Source organism: Macrotis lagotis, chromosome X (genome assembly GCF_037893015.1).
Source record: "Macrotis lagotis isolate mMagLag1 chromosome X, bilby.v1.9.chrom.fasta, whole genome shotgun sequence".
Taxonomy (NCBI): Eukaryota; Metazoa; Chordata; class Mammalia; order Peramelemorphia; family Peramelidae; genus Macrotis; species Macrotis lagotis.
The window spans coordinates 687,336,569-687,352,150 of record NC_133666.1 but is presented as its reverse complement, the minus strand read 5'-3'; positions in this window follow the sequence as shown (position 1 = coordinate 687,352,150).

Below are 15,582 nucleotides of genomic sequence, written 5' to 3'. Positions count from 1 at the left end.
GCTGTATTTTCTCCTTTAGTTGAGAATTCTGGAATTTGGCTATAATTTTCCTTGGAGTTTTTAATTATGGGGTTTCTCTGGAGGTATTCTGAATTCTTTCAAGGATTATTTTGTCTTCTTGTTCTAAGATTTTATGGATCTCCATTATAATTTTCTGAAAGATATTTTCTATTCACATTTTTGATTGAGGCTTTCAGATAGAACAATATTTCATAAATATTTTTTCTTGGATCTATTTTCCAAGTCATTTGTTTTTTTCTAAAAGTACTTTACATTTTCTTCTATTTTTTTATTTTATTTGGTTTTATTTGATGGAATCTTGGTGTCTCATAGAATCATTCCTTTCCAATTATTCAATTCTTATTTTTAGGGTTTTTATTTTTTTCAGTTAGCTTTTGTGTTACCTTTTCCACTTAGTTAATTTACTCTTAAATGAACTGTTTTCCTCTTCCAGTTGATTGATTATACTTTTTGATGAGTTGTATTCCTTTTCCACTTGAGTGATTTTACTTTTTTAAATATTTTTGATACTTTACTTTTTTATTGTTAGGTTTTTTGCAAGGCAGTGGGGTTAAGTGGCTTGCCCAAGGCCACACAGCTAGGTAATTATTAAGTGTCTGAGGTTGAATTTGAGCTCAGGTACTCCTGACTTCAGGGCCATTGCTCTATCCACTGAGCCACCTAGTCACCCCCATATGTTTACTTTTAAAAGAGTTGATTTCTTCAATCAACTTTTCATAATTCTCTTGCATGGCTTTGATTCCTTTTTAAGTTGTGTTTTCTTCTTCCTGTCTTCTTTGGCTATTAAAAGCCTTTTTTTAAGCTCTTGCATGAGGTTTTGCATTTGAAGTCAATTCATGAACTCCTTTGACACTTTGCACATAGGTAATTTGTCACTGTTTTCTTGTTTTGAGATGTTATTTTTATTATCCTGTTCTGAATAGAAGGTTTTTATTGTTAGCATTTTCTTGGGTTTTGTTTCATTTTTTTTGCTTATTTTGATAGTTGAGCTATGCTCCTGGGTTACAGGAAGCATAGTCCCAAACTTTTTTGTGCTGGGGCTGGGATCTGATCCCTGGCTTATTACTTGTCAAGGTGTTGCCTATATAGCTAAGGTGTTGCCTATGCAGTGCTTTGTTTCTTCCTTTATACCCAAGCTTTGTCTATACAGTTATTCAGTCTTGTCTCTTATTCCAGCATTTTCAGAGCTTGTATTTTTTCTGTGGTTGGGACCCTCCCTGCTGGCGTGTATCATGATGGCTTGCTGAGTCAGGATCTGAGCCATGCTATATTAAGAACCTCCTACTGATTTTCCTATTTGCTCAACTATGCTGAGCTATATTTTCCCTTTACAGACAGACCTTTACCAAAGATCCTCCATAATATCCTGAGCTTAAAACTTGTTGTACTTTTTTTGGTGGGATCTGTAACTTTAAGGTCTCTGTAGATCCTTCATTTAAAGTTGTATTAGGAAAAATTCTGGGAGCATGCTTTGTGCTGCCATCTTGGCTCCACCCCAGAATTTCAGAAAAAAATTGCTGACCTCTAGAATAATAATTAATTGTACATTATACAATTACTATATGACAGATACAATACTGGGTATTAAGATTCAAAGTATTTTTTTTAAATATCCTTACCCTCAAGGAGCTTATATTCTTTTAGGGAAGACATCATGCAATGTGTATTCAAAATATCCACAGAACACATTCAAGGTGGCCTGCATAGGGGAGGTTGCAATCTGGGAGCAGGAATTGTATCAAAGGGATAGTGAAAAGGAGAGCGCTTTAGCTTAGTCTTGATGGAAATTATCAATTTCAAGACACTGAAGAGAGGAAGTAGAACATTTCAGGTATGGGGGACAGCCAGGCAAAGGTGCAGAGGCAGGAGATGAGGTTTTCAAGGTAGTTTTCTCCCAATAGTTCTCAGCCTCCTCACTCTACTATGGAAAATAATTTTTATACATATAAATGAACACACAATATCTACTACATTCAATCTAATGTTGCTAGCTGACATGGATAGATGGGATAAAATTTTTGACTTTTCTGAATAGATTTGGCTATCTTGTTTTTCTTTAAGGCTGAGCCTGTATAATTTTGAAAGCAGTCTAGTTTCCCTTCCTCCCTTTTCATCTTTCCATGGTGGTATATCCTTGGACAGAGCCCAGGAAAAAAGACACTGGAAATATAGCTGACCTCCAGATCAGCTGGGGAATTAACCTTGGCCCGTAGCTAGTAAGATTTAAACTGGACATTTCAATGTGTCTAACAGTGGGATACCAAGGGCAGAAGTGTTGAGTCTACTCTGGAAGGGAGATTGAGGGCAACTGAATCCTATAATCAGCAGCAGCAGCACCCTATCTCTCCAACCACATGTCATTTAATATATCAGACAATAATAACTATCCTGTGGTTGGAGAGGAAGATGGACACAATGAGCTCTCTCAGTATACCTCTACCTCTTGGTTTTGATTTTTCATCTTGGGAGCTACACTGTTGGGTTGGCTGAAGTACTATCCTCCCAGGTGCGATGCCCATCTGATAATTAGCAGAGCATCATTTATAATGTCTACTATGCTGCCATTAGTACCATAATGAAGAGAAATTCAAGCTTCTCTGTAGAGTCTATTGACTTTTGCAATCTGCTAAGGCCAATGAGAGATGTGTCAGAGAGCATGGACAGAGGGTAATGATGTAAGACTCTAGAAGGAAAGCCTCCTGAGACAAGAGGAGTTGGAGGAGATAATTGGCACTAATTCTATAGTCACCACCACAATTAAATCTTATATCTAGAACTAACCCTCTATGAATAAACACTTGTTAAATTGTGCCAGACACTGTTCTAAGCACTAGAAATATATAGAGAAAGTAAAAGTTCCCGACCTTAAGTTGTCTACTTTCTACCTGGAGAAAGAATATACATGTAGATGAATACAGACCATTCTCACCTTAAGTAAATGGACCATTCCTCAAATCTCTACATAAATGCAAATCTGTCCTAAGATGTGGGGAAAGAGAATGGAAGGAAGGAAAGGAGGCAGGAAAGGGTCATGTTCTGTGAAGGGAGAGGGTTTGATCCATGATTCAAAGACATGTGAGGGATCAAGTTCAGATAAGTAGCATAGGAAGAGTAGCAGTCTGGTGAGGGGTCAGCTGCCTGGAGCAGTGGGGCAGACTCAATGAGGCTGGACAAAGAAACCAAAAAGAGAGGACAGGTAACAAGCGGTACTAGAAACAGATGGAAGACAAACCACTGGGATAGACATCACCTCTCTTGATTCAAGAGATCTCAAATCAAAACCCCAGCCCAGTTGTGTCAGGGGTCTCTCCTTTAACCCTTCTTTAACCTGGAAGGTGTTTTGTTTTGCTTTTTAGTGGAGGAGTGGGGGGACCACAGAGTACTGAACTAAGAGGCAGGACTAGAGAGAAGATAGTACATTCACTAAAGTTTAATGTAGGTGGGTTTCTTTAAAAGGTGGATTTCTTTCAGAAAACTTATGTAAGGAGCAGTTAGGTAGTGCAGTGGATAGAGCATCAGCCCTAGAGTCGGGAGGACCTGAGTTCAAATCTGACCTCAGACACTTAATAGTTACATAGTTAGCCATAAAAAAATAAATACCTAGGTGTGTGACCTTGGGAAAGTCACTTAATCCCACTGCCTTGCAAAAAAAAATTCCTAATGAAAAGTCAAATGTGCATCATGCTAGTTCATATAAAGTGAGAACTATCTTTTTCAAATATTCCAGTGACTATGATCTCCCCTGGTGTGAAGATTCCCTTATAGAGCTCTTTACCAAGTTTTGCCAAACATTTTTGGGGCAGAGTCAACCCACAGCATATTAGAGATACCTGATAATATATACTTAATTAATTTACAAATAGCGTAATGAATTAGATAGATAGAGGAGCCAGGAAAATCTGATTTCAACTTCCACATATATATGCACATGCATATATATCTATGTATGTGTGTGCAGGTGTGTGTAGGTGTGGGTGTGTGCATGTGCACAGGGTCTTGTGATACTTGAGTAAGTCACTAAACTTTTCAGTTGTCCAAGTGACTCTCTAAAACTAGAAGGTGTGGAGAAGGGTCATCCTGAATTGGTAGATGATTTTCCTCACTTGAGAGTTCTCTATACAAAGGAAATCGCAAGTCTAATCCTGAACCTTAGACAAGGGGATTATAGGTCACTGACGGCTCTGCCACATGTCAGACAACTGAGTTCCACGTCCCAGATGACCCTATCAGAGGTGTTCAAGCTGGGAGTCATTGTATCTCTGCATATGTCACCTAAATCTGGTGAGATCAACCTCAATCCCAGGAAGGATGAACTGACCTGAGATGATTCAAAGGCAAGTTCTCTTTGGCAACTAGCCTTTGTCTAAAGGCCTTTGGTCTTTTTGTCCAGAACTCTAACCCTGCCATTTCCCTGTCTCTTAGGTTCTACTCTATTAGCAGTAGACTTTGGGATTCTCCATTATATCCTCAGGATTCAAAACATACAAGAAAATCCGTACTCACTTGTCTCTGATGATAGTATTTGAGATTCTAAAAAGAGAAGTACGGTCATTTTTATCCTTGGATCCTATACCTGGCAGAATTGGTGGTACAAAGTAGATGCTTAATTAACACTGAAAGTACCAGGCATGCCAATTGATTCATTTTTGAATGTTTTCTTTCTCCTCTCTCTGCAAATGCACTTTAAATGGAAATGATTACAAGTAAATAGCCTAATTTTACCTTAAAATAAAATGATTCATCCTGTAATCTTTATTCTATTCTATTTTTATTTTATTATTTAATATTCTATTACTTAATAAAACAAAGGTATTATAGATGAAAAAGAAGTCTATTGACAATTGCAATTTATTCCTTCGAGGTATTCTAGAATTTCACTTCCTTCTAGTGTTCATTAATAATCACACGTTGATTGACGGATCGCCAAAGCTCAAGCAAGCAAACTGATAGACACATAGTCAGTACAAGTAGTAGTATCTAGCAGATAGTAGGTGCTTGAGACATGTTCACTGGCTGGTGGATTAATAAATCCAATATATATTAAATGGGAACATGCCCCTTGTTTCAAGGGGGAGAGCAGTGAGACAGAGAAACGAGCATTTAATTCACTTCCTGCTAGTACCAGATCCTACTGGAAGGATCTAGAAGGATCACCCCTATTATATCATAATGTATTTATAAGAAATAACCAAAAGGTACTATAATAATCTCCATTTTACATCTGAAGAAAGTGAGCTAGACAGAAATGAAGAGATTTACTTAGGGTCCCACAACTAATAGGTGTCTTAAGCTGGATTTGAACTCAGATCCTCCTGACTCCAGATCCAGCCCTCTTATCTATTGAACCACCTAGCTGCTCCTTGGGGACACTTGAACTCAGTAGCTCTTACTAGGATGCTCTGACAGCCTACATATTCTCAAATAACAGAAATCTAAGGCTCGGACAATTGCCCTGCCACATTGCTCAGACAATAAGATTTCCTTTCTCAGAAAATGAGGTAATATGCATCTCTAATAATAAAATTATTTTTTTGAAAATGAGGAAGTCCTGTATCTCCCATGAAAGAGAAATTTCTTAATGATCCTACCATTCTAAGTCCTTTGTCTAGATTAATTTACCAACATTTTGTAATGCTTCTTGGTATGTATGAATTTATGAGTTGTCTAAATTATAAATGTGCGTATATAGGTATATCTATATATATATGTGATCTGACTATATGAGTATGTTTTCTGTCTTCAGCAAGTCTTCTTGTGGGCTTCTTAGGGGCTTCTTTCCCACACCAGCTAAGAGAAATCAGTTTACTTGCTTACTGGATCCATGTGATCTTCACCAGCCATCTCCCTAGGTCTGTTTCCCCAGTAGCATAATGAAGGAGTTGTACTAGATAAATTGTAAGATTCCTTATGATACTTAGAATGTGATCTAATGATCCCACTTCAGTACGTCAAAGGACCTTTGATGTCATCAATATAAGCAATCTCTCTCCCACTGTCAAGATATATTGAGGGGGTCTTTCTGCTACAAACGTTCATAGACAACAAGCATGGGAATAAGAGAGCAGAACCTTTGGCTTAAATACTTTGGGGACAAAGGGTAACCATCAACCTGAACTTTTCTTCAGTTCAACCCATATCAAACCATCCTGCCTGTGATTAAAGTGGATATCAACAGACCTCAGTGACATAGGCAACCCACAGAAGTTATGATCACTCCCAGTTTGGACCCAACCCACAAGGGTGCCTGGGGGGATCTCAGTGGTCTAAAATGCAGAATGCCTGGCAGAGTCATTGATTAGCTAGGAGTCCTTTTGTATAGAGTTAGTGCCTGGACCTGGGATTTCATTTGTATAAAGCACTCTCAGATGAGAGAAATCATCTACCAATTCAGGTTGACACCTTTTCCACAATGTATATAATCTTACTGAGTCACTTGGAGTACTCAATTAAATCACCTTGCTTCTTATCTCAGGCAAGCCATTTATAATAAAAGTGATTATGCTGATTGATAATTAGTATTGAATTTATACATCATATTGAGGTTTTCAAAGTACTTTACATATTATCTCATTTTAACTTCACAACAACCCTGAAAGTGGGTGCATTTGTTGTCATCATGTTATACATGGGGTAAACTGAGGAAGACAGAAATTAAATAATTTACTTAATGTTACATAGTTAAAGTCAATTCCAAGTCCAGATCTCTATCCACTGAGCCACTTACCACAATCTTCTAAATTTGCAAAGGTCATTTATGCCCTCTGAATGTTGATTTCCTCCTCTCTGCAGTCCCTGACCCCTTCACAATACCTTGATTGATTTTTTCCCACATAATTCTATAAATCTTCCATAGTGAACTCACCTAATATATCAGAAGCCATAATCTAGGGTTTTTTTAATTCGATCTGGAAGTCCACATCAGCATTCAAGCTGCCTATGCATTGTTATCACTCATTCTCAAGTCAGCCTCACCTCGTTTCTCCATGTCTTCCATTATGTTCTTTCTACCATTTCTTTTGTATAAGTTGCCATTTTCAATGCTACTGCCTACTTAAACCTGTCATGTCTTTTTTCTCTGCATCCATCTGGCTCACCCATATTCACCGGCAAAAGGTACACAGACTTTCTCCATCATAATTTGGCACTTATTTCTATAATGCCTAGAATTCATACACTCTCTCCTTTGGGCCCCACAGAAGCCATAGGAGGCCAAGTACTGATGTTTTTATTATGCCTACATGAGAGATGAGAAAAGGTTAGGATATTAGGAATACCAGGATCCTAGAATGCCAAAACTAGGGGGCTCCTCTTTAAGAATAATAGGACATAGAATGTCAGAACTGAAATGGATATGTCATCTAGACCAAGTCCCTCATTTTATAGATGAAAAACCTGAGACCCAAAGAGGTTAAGTAGATGTACCTAGGATCAAAGATCTGGTACCCACTCATTTTACAGAAAGGGAAACTGAGGCAAATATAGGAGAAATGACTTGTCAACATGATTTGGATCACACAGATAATAAGTGGTGGAACTGGGCTCAAATGATTCAATGAATATGAAATGCAGAACCAATTCACCTGAGTTAAAACTCCCTAAATGTCTTTCTACTTGTCTGTCTCCTCTCTCCATACACCCCTCTCATTTTCTCTATCTCTCTGTCTCTTTATGTCTTTCTCTCTACCTGTCTCTGTCTGGCTTTCCCTTCTTCTCCTGCTTTCTATCTCTCTCATTCTGTGTGTGTGTGTGTGTGTGTGTGTGTGTGTGTGTGTGTGTGTGTCTGTGTGTGTGTGTTTCTGTTTCTGGCTCTCTGACTCTCTCTAACACACACGCGCACACACACACAGACACACACAGACATAGACACCATTATTTTGTCCTCAGAATTCTTTTCTTTTCTCCTCATGATTTTTATTTTTCATCCCCTTCCATTTTTGCTTTAGTGAGATGCATTTACATGGTATGTATGTGTTTTTGTGTGTGTGTGTGTGTTTCCTTTCTCTTTCATGTGCAAAGAATATGATGTGATGGATAAAATATCAAGAGAAAAAGTCCAATTTTCTGACAGAAATAATCGAGGCTGCCTCCATTTCCAGACTGCTTTTTGAGCTCCAACAATTAAGACAAATGGACAGCTTGAACTTTTTACAAAGAATTAGTGACATGTGTGAATACTGGGAGATAACAATTGCTAATAATTTATGAAGTCTCCTCCAGATCAAAGTGGAAAGTTTGGGGGAAGTGAGGCAAAGGGGAGGGGGTTAGACTTTGAAAGGTAAACACTTTGAGAAGCTGTTCAGAGGATCTGCCCTGTCGATTTAGAATTTACCACATTCCATTAACCAACCTAAAATAACTCCTATGGTAATCACCCTTCAGAGGCAGGCGCCCGGTGCCGACAAAGGTATTATTAAGTTAAATTACCCTAAAAGGGTTGGATTGGCAGGAAGGTTCAGTCAATGGCTTGGAAAGTCAGGGCCCTGATGTGGCACAGGTAAACAGATACTGAGGCTCTACTGCCCAGTAAACTGGTTTTTCAAGGTCCAGTGCCAAGAGAATTTCAATCATGTTGGTGAATATTTCATGGACCGGGTGGGAGAAGGATGGCTATAGAATTCCTGTGAAGTCAGGGTGGGAACAAGAATGGAGGGCAAAGCTATATGAATCTTGAAGTATTCTCCCTTCTGGGAGGTAGTTGAAAAGTGCCTCATGATGGGAATGAATAAGGCATGGGCAAGAGGTATGGGAATAAAAACTAAGCCAAGAGTCAATGGTACCATGGACAGAGGACATGAAGTTGAAGATGGGTTTTGCCATTTGCGAATTCTGTGACATTGAAAGAAGTTACTTATGTGACTCTGTGCCTGTTTCTTCATATTTCCACCAAGGATAGAGAACCTCTAAGACTATTTTCAGTTTAAAACCTCTGATCCTATGATGCTAAAAGTAAGGAGATCTGGGACCAAGACCCAAAGACCTGTGACTCAAATGGATGAACCATGGCAAGTCTGTGTTTTCTCATCTATAAATTGAGGATAACATTCTGATAACAAGTATGCCATAAGGATCAAAGAAGATCATGGAAATATATAACCTTATAATTAGTAAAGAATCTTAACATTCATCTGATGTCTCACTTTACAGAAAGGAAAACTGAAACCCAGTAGCAATAAAATGACTTGCCCAAGGTCACATAGTTAAAACCCAAATTCCAACCTAGATCCTCACTCTGATTTCACATCCAGTATTCCCATCAACTGCATGACCCTTCAGAAATAACTTCATTTGTCTAGAAAACTAGCCAACTTCTCGAATTCTGAGTTCTTTAGTCATTTCATTTTCCCACACCTCCCAGCTAGAGAGAATCAAGTCTGAGATTCAATCCTATAATAAGCAAATTAAAGTGTTTTATAAATAATATCCATCATGGATTCAAAGCTCTTGAGCTGGAAGAGAGCTTAGGGGTCACCTGGGACAACTCTCTCTTTTTAATAGATACGAAAACTGAGGCCAGAAAAGAGAAGTGGCATGTTCAGAATTACATAGTGAGTAAGAAACAGGTCACAAGTCCTCTAGGACTTTTTCCTAAGTCACTTGTCCATGATTCGCCCAACTAGCAATGATTTAGGGAATAAAAAGAGATTGAGTGGCATTGGGGAGGGAGATTCTTTACCAAGTGGCAGTGTTTAAGATGGTGCCCATGTATAATGTATTTTTTCAAGGTATTTTTGCATCCCCTTATCACATATAATTTTCTCCATATCCCTGTAAGAAAGGTAAGTCAGGCATGATTATTTCTATTTTAAAGGGGAGGAAATTGACTCTCAGAGAAGTGAAGTGTCTTGTTCAAGGTCACCCACTGAATTAATAGCAGGCTGGAACTGAAACCAAATCTTCCCAAGCCAAGTATTTTTTTTTAATTTTCTATTTAAAATGTACATTCTATGAGAACAGGAAACATGTCCTCTTTGTCTTTTGAACTCTTTCTAATGCCTAATCCAAAACATCCCCATACTCTATAATGAAGTGAAAACAGTTCGTGACTAGATTTAAAAGAAATCCGTGACTGAATTTTACCTTTGTAGCAATATATGTCACTATGGTCAAGTCAATTCTCTCTAAGCCTCAGTTCCCTTATCTACAAAATGGGGATTAAATTCCCACTGTACTTAGCATGAGGCAAGTAAAGCTGAAATGACATAATATATGCAAAGTGCTTTGCAAACCTTAAAACATGAGATAAATGTCAGCTATTATTTTTATTCAAATAAAAATAGTTGTTGACAGGTTGATGGAGCAGGTAGTAAATTTAAGGAACACATTATCCCAAGAGGTGTTACAGGCTGACAATGCAAATAACTTTTTCAAAAGCAGGGAGAAATTCCTTAATGACAGTTTGATAGTGCAAAACACAGAACTCTGTATTTAGTAGGTATTTAATAAGTGTTAAAAAAGCATTTGTCACAAAATTATTTAATTAAGTTTGATTATTATATAATATACATAACAGTTGTTCAATACGTCTATGAGTGACTGGGGCAGACTCATGATGGCAGATTAAAGGCAACCCAGCTGAATTCTTTCCCACATTTCCCTCCAAACAAGTTTAAAATAAATCCTCAAGTCAGATTTTGGAGTGGTACAGCTAAAAAGAAAAGGTCCAGGTGAGAAATTTTTCTGCCCTAAGAGGTCAGCAAGAGAAGTTTGTGACACTGATGTGGAAGCATGTTTGGAGTCCACATATGCAGCGACAATGATTACCATAGCAGTTTTGACAATAAACCACAAGTTTTCAGCCCAGAGACAGTCAAGGTATCAAAAAACTGACCAAAAAGACAGAGAACACGCTTCTGGCACTAGGAACATCTGGCAATAACTGGCAACTTTACTGTCCATATTCATTTGGGAGTTGCCTCTCCAGAACACAGAGGAGTTTGTGGTCAGTCATAAAGGAGCATAAACTTTGGTCACAGTTCCAAGGAAAAGAAAGCATTAGGGCTTGCGATAGCAGGGGTTCAGGGATCCTATCTGAGTAAAGATCACAAAAAAACACAAAGGAAGATAGTGTCCCATACCACACCCAGAACCACTCCACTCTGGAAGCACCAAAAACCTTGTAAACTTGCAGAACCAGAATTGGAAACAATATCAAAAAAGTCATAAGGGGAGGCTAGGTGGCGCAGTGGATAGAGCACTGGAGTCAGGAGTACCTGAGTTCAAATCCAGCTTCAGACACTTAATAATGACCTAGCTGTATGGCCTTGGGCAAGCCACTTAACCCCATTGCCTTACAAAAACAAAAACAAAAACAAAAGGCATAAGATTGGAACACTGCCTCCCCATACCCAGATGAGCAGAGCCCAATGCCCACATAAATTTCAAAGTAAAAAAAAAAGTTGGACCAATGAACAAACAACAATATTTTAACCTAAAAAAGGAATTGTAGTGGCAGACAAAACTAAGATGTAAACTCAAAAGATACAAAGTGAAAAGAGTGAGTACCAAAACCCCTCAAAGAAGCCTAATTGGACCCAAGTTCAACAAGAATTCTTAAAAGCATCAAAGAGATAAGAAGGTCAAAGAAAAAATAAGAAAAGAAATGGGAGTGTTGCAAAGACATCATAAGAAAGAGAATTAACAGTTTCTCCAAAGAGGCACTAGACTATTGGAGAAAAGATCTCCTTAAAAACAGAATTAGTCAAATGGAAAAGGAGGTGCAAAATCTCACTGAAGAAAATAATTCCTTAAAAATTAGAATAAGGCAAGTGGAATCTAATGATTCCATGAAGCATCAAGAAACAATAAAACAAAGTCAAAGGAATGGAAAAATAGGGGGGGAAATGAATTATCTCATTGGAAAAACAACTCACTTTGAAAATAGTTCAAAGAGAAATAAAGGGTTTTTTAACTAATTAAAAACCATACCAGAGAAAGAGTCTAGTATCATATTTCAAGAAATTATCAAGGAAAACTGCCCCAAAATCACAGAATTAGAAAACAAATTACAAATTAAATTAATCTATCAATTACCTCCTGAAAGAGATACCAAAATGAAAACTCTCAGGTATATTATGACCAAATTCCAGAAATCCTGAGAAGTAGTCAGAATGAAACAATTTAAATATTGTGGAGTCACAGTCAGGACCACACAATATTTAGCAACTTCCATGTTAAAGAAACAGGTGGCTTAGAATATGATATTATAGGGGCGGCTATGGTGCAGTGGATAGAGCACTGACCCCGGAGTCAGGAATACCTGAGTTCAAATCTGGCCACTTAATAATGACCTAGCTGTGTGGCTTTGGGCAAATCACTTAGCCCCATTTGCCTTGCAAAAACCTAAAAAGAATGATAATATGGAAAGCAAAAAAGTTAGGATTGCACCCACGAATAACCTACCCAGAAATACAATCATTCAAAGCTAAAAATGAATTTTAATAAAATAAAACACTTTAATGTATTTATGATGAAAAGACCAGAGCTGAATTCAAATTTGACATTCAAACACAAGACTCAAAAGAGGCATAAAAAGTGAACATAAAAGAGAAATCATATGAGACTCAATAATGTTAAACAGTATATAACTCCTATGAACTTTATTGTTATTAGGGAATTTAAAAGAAGCTTCCATAGACAGAAGGCATAAATGTGAGCTGATCATGTTTAAATAATCTCTGCCCTCCCCCAAAAAATGAAGAGTTGAGAAAGCAGAATTCACTGGGAGAAGCAGAAAGTGGGGGAAGGTAGAATGGAGAAATTTTCCTCACATTAAAGAAGTACACAAGAAAAAACTTTTACAGGACACTAATGCACTATGGGTGTAGTTATGAACACCTCCAACCATTTTGGAGAGCAATTTGGAACTATTCCCAAAGGACTATAAAACTGTGAATATCCGTTGATCCAGCAATACCACTACCAGGATTGTATTCCAAAGAGATCATAAAAAGGGGGAAAGGACTCATTTACAAAAAAAAATTTATAGCTGCTCTTTTTATTTTGGCAAAGAATTGGAAACAGAAGGAATGTCCATCAATTTAGAAAATAATTGAACAAGTTGTAATAGTAGTTGAGTCTTATGTTTCATTAGCAAAGAGGACCAAAACGACAACAGTGTTAGAGCCAAGTTTATGTGTCCAACTTTGACTGATAAGTCCAAAATGAGCTCAGAATGCTCTACTTCAGGTTGGACACAAATGGTCCTTGTGAACACCTGGGATGTGTCCTCTAAACTTGTGCATCTCACTTTACTTTGAGCTATTTCAATTCTGCCTTGCCCATAGAGTATAGCACCCTCTCTGTTGAGGGTACACTATCCTGGGTGTTCCTGTGCCAATGTCTCCTATTCCATACAATCAATTCCAAAGTTCTTAAGAGAGATCTTAGAAGGGTCCTTGTATTGCTCTTTCTGACTTCCTATGAGCACCTGCCCTGTGTGAATTCTCCAGCAAGTAGTATTTTTGGTAAACTTATATTTGGCATTCAAATAACATGGTCAATTCATTGGAATTGTGTTCTTTACAGTAATGTTTGAATACTTGGAAGTTTAGGTCAAGAAAGGACCTCGGTGTCTGGTATTCTTTGCTGCCAGGTAATTTTCAGAATCTTTCTAAAGACAAATAAATGGAAGTGATTCAGTTACCTAGAATGGCACTGGTAGACTGTCCAGGTTTCACAGGCATGGCATCCAACAATTAGGTCAGTGGTCCTGTGGCTCTTCAGTCAGTCTAATACTTCTTCTCTCCTACATTTTTTATTAGGAGTTTCCCAAACCTTAATTTAGCTCTGACAAAGTATGTGTCAACCTCATCATCAATGTGTACATCCTTGGAAAATATGCAGTCAAATACATGTCATCCATTTGCTGTAACCAATGGTTCCATGTATGGATGGTATAGTGCTGGCTAATAGAGTACTTGTGTCTTCTTGGTATATATATATATATATATATGTATGTATATGTGTGTGTGTATATATATATATATATATATATATGAATGAAGATGAATGAAGAGAAATACTATTGTTCTATCAGATAAACCTCTGAAGACTTAAACTGATGCTGAGTGAAGTGAGCAGAACTAACATACACAGAAACAGGAATATTGTGTGATGATCAACGATGACAGTTCTCAGCAATATAGTGAACAAAGACATTTCCAAAGGACTTGTGGTGGAAAATGCCATCTCACCCTGAAAGAATTATAGAGACTAGAGAAAATATGGAGAGAGAAACATTCTATTTTCACTTTTTTTTAATTTGCTTTTTTCATTCTCGTGGTTTTTCGCTTTTGTCCTGATTCTTCTTTCACAATATGAGTAATATGTAAATATGTTTAATATGATTATATATTCATAAACTGTATCAGATTCCTTGGCAGGAGGTGGAAAAATTTGAAACTCCAAATTTTATAAAAAAGAATGTTGAAAACTATCTGTACATGTAATTAGGAAAAAATAAAAGATTCCAAAGACAAAATAGAAAAAGCTTTTACAATACAAGGGAAAATGGTGGGTGGTCATGGCAAATGGTACTTGAACCTCACTTCCTTCAGAATTGATTCAAAGAGGGAATATATAATATATTACTTTTATATTACATATATAATATAGGCATATATATTATTTTTTTTAGAATGGACAGATAAAAGAAACATCTTTTTATCAGAGATTGAAGAAAATGGATAGAGGGACATGCACTATTAGTAATCATGTGTGCATGAAATGGGATGTAACCAATAAAATGGAAGTGGAGAGTAGAATGGATTAGAAACCAAAAACCAACAATATGGGGTTTTTTTTTTTACAAAAAACAGACTTGAAAAAGGAAACTACATACAGAGTTAAAATAAAATGCTAGAGCAGAATCTAATATTCTTCAGATAAACTAAAAAAGGCAGGAATGGGAATCTTGATCTCAAACAAAGGGAAAGCAAAACTAGAGCTAATTAAAAGGGATAATCAGGGAAACAACAGTTTGCTTAAAAGGTACCACTATATGTAATGAAATAATCACAAAAATTTTACAATAAGTTTCTCAGATAAAAACCCCATTTCTCAAATATACACTGAGGAAAATGTATAAAAATAACAATCATTCCCCAAATGATATGGGGATATGAACAGGCAATTTTAAGAAGAAAAAAATTAAAGTTATCTCTTATCTTACGAAGAAATGCTCTAAATCACAATTGATTAGAGAAAGACAAATTAAAACAACTCTGAGGTATCACCTCACACCTATCAGAAATGATAAATGCTGGAGGGAATGGGGGAAAATAGATACACTAATGAACTGTTGGTGGAATGAAGAACTGGTCCAATCACTCCAGAGAATAATATGGAATTACACTCTCTCAATACCACTACTTGGTCTGCATCCCAAAGAGATAAAAGCTAAAGGCAAAGAATCTATATGTACAAAAATATTTATAGCAGTCTTTTTTGTGATGCCAAAGAACCCCCCCCCCATCAATTGGGGAATGGCTAAATGAGCTATGACATATGATTGTGATGGCGTATTATTTGGCTGTGGGAAAGGACAAGGAGGTGGTTTCAGAA